Raw genomic sequence first — 6,630 nt, forward strand, 5'->3', positions numbered from 1 at the left:
TTCTGAAGATTTTCTAATATTCTTGTTCTATCGGATAATAATTCATTTACATGCTGGTTCATCTTTGACCTTTTTTTTTTTTAATTTTTAGGGCATTTACATAGATACCACTGAATTCCTATTTATTTACGTATCTAACCCCTAAATCTCTTATATCACAGTAAAAATACTACTTTTTAAACTTTTAAAAAATGAAATACATATTTTCATGCACAATTAAGGTGATGTATATGTAGAAATTGAAGTTTAGGTGACATGTAAGAACATAAGAATTGAATCTTCTCCTTTTTTACATTGACAATATTTATCATTTATGTTAATACCTACTCATTTATTTAATTTATTATGTCGATATACTTAAGTTTCCTTGCTTGTTTCACTCTCTTTTTACAGCGTCGACGACCATTTGATCCACTAATTGCTCAAAGGAGGCGTCCTTTGTTTAAAGTGCAATCTTCAGCGTACTAAAGAACCAAGTTTAAAAATGAGCTTTTATATTTGAAGATTTACACTTGATTGTTATACACACACACAAATGTTGACTTAGGATCATCTCTGAGGATTTTTTGGAGATCAATCTTTTTTTCCAAAATAATTTTTATATGTTTTTTTTCTCTAAAAATAATTAAGACTTTTTTAAAAACATTCAAAATATTTTTTAAATGCTTCAAGTTTTTTCAATAAAAATTTTATTTTATTTTATCAAATATATTTAATTTTAAATTAAAATATAAACATAATAAAATAGAAAAAAATAAAATAAAAATGATCCCAAATAATCTTTTAATAATTAAGAAGTATTCCTCCTACAAAAAAAGTTAAAATCTGGATCCATGAGAGCCAGTTTTTTCATGGTTTCTTAGTTTTTCTATTTGTATCCTATAAGTTTTTTTTCAACTTTTTTAAGGCTTTATTGTAGCATAAATTCACAAATTTTTATTAATTTTTTAATATCTTTTTTGAGATCCTGGATGTTGTTTAGAGTTGTTGCTGATTGGGGAGCTTTATTTTCACATTTGGTGAGCTCTTGCCTTTGTTGGGGAGATTTTTTCGATGGTTACATTTCAAAGGGTAAACTCCTTTATCTTTGATGATTGATTTGCATTGTTGCTGCTTCCAAGTGTTCATTGTCTTATATCTAGTTGTGTTTTGGCCCAATTAACGTTGTTGATTGTGTTGGTTGCGACCCTCATTTTCTCCCATAATTTTTTTTCTTAATGTCATATTGCTGCTCATAATAATTCACAGTCAATGCTTAATTTCGGCTATATTTTGTGCTATCCTCATAAAATTTATGTTTATTTACGATACTAACATCATTTGCATCACATATAAATGATTGCTCAAAATGTGCGATAAATGAAAGAAAAGTTCATTTACATGCATCGATACAACACTTAATTCATAAAATAATAGCACATCTTAAATTTATTTTTATAAAGATTTTATTATTTTATCATAGATTTAACCAAAAAAATAATTTTTGTGTGTAAAATGGATGTGTGTTTTGAAAATTGGTTTAACCTTATAAAATAATTCCTCTATTAGTTATATTAGAAATAGATTAGTAGTATGCTATTTTATTATATGGTTTATAATAAATATCATTATTACTTTTGCGTTTAATATAAATTAAAATTACATTATTTAATATTACTTAAATATAGTAAAAATGTCATTGAGTTTTGAAACCTATTTTGTAATGATTAAATAAAGAGCATGACGAGCTTTTTAGTTAATTTGATAAGGATAGATTTGAGTTTGGTTCGATGCTCAAGTAAAAATTTCTGTAAATATACTCATTTTATATTTCAGAATATGTTCAATTGGCAATAAGTTTGAAATCACTTTGATCTTTATTTTATTTTATTTCTTATATATTTGAAAAAAAAATATTTTTGATATGATTAAATCCATCTTCAATACATACATTAATTTTAGACATAAAATATAAATTCATTAAAAAAATATTTCTTGTTTTTAATTAAATCTATGATAAAATAATAAGATTGGTCAATTAAGGATAAGAGTATTCTAAGTTGCACCTCAAGTTAATGGAATAAGCTAAACTAAAGCAACACCTATGCTTGTTTAAGTTAAGCTAATGAAACCAAACTACGTCACCAAGCTCCACTAGATATAGATAAGATATAAGACATCAACATTGATTGATTTAAAATAAACAATGATGAGTAAGAAAAGTACACTAATGACAACTAAAAAAAATCTAAAATTAGGATTAGAGTAGTTAATTATGAAGGGATATAGATCATCAACTAAAATAGAATAAGTATAGCATAAGAGCCTAAAGTTAGTATTGGACCAAGTGGGTCCAAAAGCATGTGGATGATCACTTAGGGTTTATGTATGACAAACAAATGCAACCTAAGTTACACTAGCTATGGATACACCTAGGATCACTAAAGTACCTAAAGTCTAAAATTAGTGCAGTATGAAACGCAACCTGTTTCTTAGAGTTGCCTAGTGTTACAATTAATAAGAATTAAGAAGTTTATACTACTTTTAACTTGGGAAAATTAAGTTTAGACATAAGCTTTACTAAGGTACTAATTGAAGCTAGTTTAGGTCTAATGAATTCAAAGCCATATGAAATTATTCATATGGAATCAAACAACATCAAGCAAAGTTTTCCATAAATCTTCCTAATGATTGAATTTGAGAAGGTTTAATTAAAATATTTTGTGATTTTAAGAAAGATTATAATTCAAGTAAATAGTTATCAAATTTATTTTAAAATATTTTCATTTTATTTGCCTTAATTTCCTACTAGTTATGCATTTAGTTTTTTTTCCTTTTTTTAAATTAGTTTTTTATTTTAAAATTTTACATAAATTATTAATTATTGTAATTTATTTTTACTGATCTAGTCAAATCTCTTTTTTCAGACATTGTTCTTGTCACACAGTTTGTAAATGAAACTCTATAACCATGTGTAGAAATATCCATGTCTGAAAAAAGAGAGCTAACTAGATTGTTATAGCGTTTCATCTACAAACTGTGTGACAAGAACAGTCTGAAAAATGATTAAACATCATACTATATGTAGAATTTGTAAATACTACGATGTAAATGAAAATATAGATATAAATTAAATAATCATGATATTTTTTTCATGTGATGTTAAAAATTTGGATAATATGATGTAAATGAAATTATAAATGTTGAGATGTTATGTGAATACTTGAGAATTTTGTGAAATGTTTGCAAATGTGCTTTACTCCCTCCCTCTCACAAAAATTTAAGAAAAAAGGTTCATTAGCCGTTTAATTTGTGTTTCTGAATTGTTTAATTTATAGATTAACAAAAAAAATAAATGTCATCTATCTATCTTGACCGTCATTAGCCTTTTTAGCTCTGTATCCCACAAAAGAACAACGAAACCTGATCTATTTTCAGTTTCGTTTTGCAAAAAATTAAGATAATTAATACAATGAAAATGGGTCAGAATATATTGCCCTAATTATAAATCTCCATGGCTTAAATATATTCTGCGTCGTATGACTTCTATTTCCCCAACTGATTACACAAGTCTAGCCAAAAAAGAGACCTGTTACTATTATTATTATTATTATTATTATTATTAAAGTCAGCAGGGATTATGGTTATGAGGTTTATATATAGAAAAATAACATGGCTTAATTGATTATTTTATTCAAGTAGCTTGTGGCACTAGATAAATTATGCAAATAAATTCCTAAGAGAAGAAGACATTTATACACACACACACACACACACACACACACACACACGAAAACATGTAGTGCAAAACTCAAAAGAATCTGACAAACTTAGAAGATATGACATGACAAAATGGGACCCACCGAAAAAGTAATCCATGCTGGGCTCGAACAGCCAGCCGTCAGCTTAGAACAGTCAACTCAGACAACCTGAGGGAATAAACCGACGAGCATCGGGAGCCGAGTAGCTGAAGCCAGTAAGGAGCTCCCGGAACACGAGTTAACTGTCCGCGTCCACCAGAAAATTTCTACAACATGGAGGACATCAAAATCCATCTGACTTCGCAGGGTCGTCTAACCAACTACACCCGCTTTGTCAACTAATTGTATAACCCTGCTAGAACAGTCAGTTGACAGGATTGGCCGCCTCATCCTTGTCATCCAGCTCACCGGGTCATGTAACTGATACCTCTAAAATATATAGTATTTTTATAAATATTTTTATACCTATTTTTGAGATATTACACTTTAATGGAAGATATTTGTGTTTTTTCTTCAGGTACAACTAAAAAGGTGAAAAATGACAAAATGAGTGAAAAAGGATCAAATATGGAGTAAAAATGAAAAAATGGTGCAAAAGTATTTTGACGCATAAGCGCCCGTGAAACAGATAAGGCCGCACCTAAGCGTCAGAGGCCACATGCATAGGCGTCAGTGACAATTACTTGACGGGTTAATTCATTTTGATGAATTTTGAATGAACATTTGAGGCACCTATTGGCTAAAGAGGGTGGTTATAATCACTAAAAACAAAAATATGGTTAAAAGACTTGTGAAAGGAGACATTCTTTAGAGAATACATCAAATTTGGACACATTTTGAAGAGATACCAAGACACATATTAGAAAACTATAAAAAGAGAGGCTTGGAACTTTTCGGGGGGCTGCTTCTAGTTTCTTCAAGTGTTTCTTTTAGATTCTTTCTTTTTCTTTTAGATTCTTTTTTACTGTGATTTATGGGAGAGACTGTAAGACACCAATATCTACCTTTATTTTAGTTTTAGGTTCTAGTTTTGGAGAGTTAAAAGTGTTGTAAGAAGAGAAGAGATTCAAAGAAACTTCAAGAGTTTAATGGAGAATTTAAGATAAATTTTGTGGGCATTATTTTTGGTTTGAGGATTTGCTGGTAAGAAGCTATCGATCGTCGGAATTAAAATCCCGTCGCCCGCTTCGGAAGGACATTTTAATGTTTAGAAAAATATGAAATCAAACTGACCCAATATTTTTCATAGTTTAAATGAAAGAGCGCCATACCTCAAACCATGTATCTATCTCGAAGGATAAACACAAGACTTGAGGATGAACCTCGATCAAATAAACTGAGAAATGTATGACATCTGTTTGGTCTGCAAAACCGTTTTATTTGATACAATTTCCCCTATTTAATATGAAGAATTAAATAGGGTTTATATTAAGCTGGGTTCAAGAAAAGCTTCCTATAAGGGCAAACCCCTATAGTTCATTACATCTTAAATGACCGAAGTCATCTAAGAAACTCTCGATGAAAATCAAGAAATATTATCTTAAAGTAATTTAAAGGAAATGACTTTTCAATAAAATTGTACAAAGATGTGTGAAAGGGGAATTGTTCAAATTTGGAACATTTTTATTGTAGAATCGAAAGAAGGAAGAACTAGGGATGACATAGATCCGGAGGAGAACCTCAGAGTATTCCCAGTCTGTCCTATTGTTTGGCTTCAGTTTTGGGGAGAAAAATTTAAGTGTTTCATCCTGCCAATTTTATTAATTTAAGGCTTACGTTTGTGTGGAACGATCACACAAATAGCCTGGAAGATGTGAGGATTTAGGTCGTGATGAACGACAACCTCATAATCCTAAGATGAGTGTTGACCTCACTTTTGGTTGAGGTCTAGAAAACTTCTTTAGTAGCCTAGGTCTAGCCATAGGGCTTTCCTATTGACTAGTCTTAGAAAATTAGAAAAGGTACCCCCACCATTAGAAATTCAAAGCCTTTCTCTTTACTCAACTTGAAGTTTCACATATTGATCTTAATTTCTAGCATTTAGTAGGTAAGATCGTTGTGAGAGGATTCAAGAGGAGTTCCTATAAGATTACTTGGCCTTAGGATTGACCGTGGGTGTTGGTTTGGAATTAGGATACACAATATCCTCACAATACTATAGCTAAAACCAATCCATAAGGACCCAAAATGGGGATTTCATTGATCCATGGTTCATTTAGAATGGATATTTATCAAATTCTATTTGAAATGCCTAACTTGGTCTTTTGCCCCTAGGCACCTCCAAATTACTTAATTGCCATTGGGACCTAAATTTAGCCAAAATTCCTAAATATTGCCAAAATACCCAAAATTGATCAAAACACATTTCAAACACCTTGAATATATCCAAACTTGCAAAAACTGACAAAAATTTCCAAAAATGACCAAATTACCAAAATACCCCTCCATGACCCAAAATCTAAAAATTCCAAAAAATTCCTAAAAAATCTCAATAAATCCAAAATATTCCCAATTTCATTTTGTCCAACTACACCATGGTCCAATTTGGTCAATTTGACCATCTTTGACAAAATCCCCAAATTAGCCCCAATATTGGCTAACACCCCAAATCTCAACAATTGAATGCCTTAGACCTCAAATTGGCATCCAATTTTTGTTGAAAATCCTTTATAAGGTCATCTGTGACCAAACACAACAATTAATTTGAGCTTAGCCCAAAGCTAGCTCAAGTTAGACCCAAATTTAACCCTTAAAGGCTTAATTTAGGTCTAAACCCAAACCCATCAAAATCCATACAAATTGACCATCAAATCAACTTCAAAACAACTTTAACCCTTCATGAAAGTTGTTCATAATGATGTTTTACACCAAACACAACAATCAATTTGAG

Source organism: Phalaenopsis equestris, unplaced genomic scaffold (assembly GCF_001263595.1).
Source record: "Phalaenopsis equestris unplaced genomic scaffold, ASM126359v1 Scaffold000250, whole genome shotgun sequence".
Classification (NCBI taxonomy): domain Eukaryota; kingdom Viridiplantae; phylum Streptophyta; class Magnoliopsida; order Asparagales; family Orchidaceae; genus Phalaenopsis; species Phalaenopsis equestris.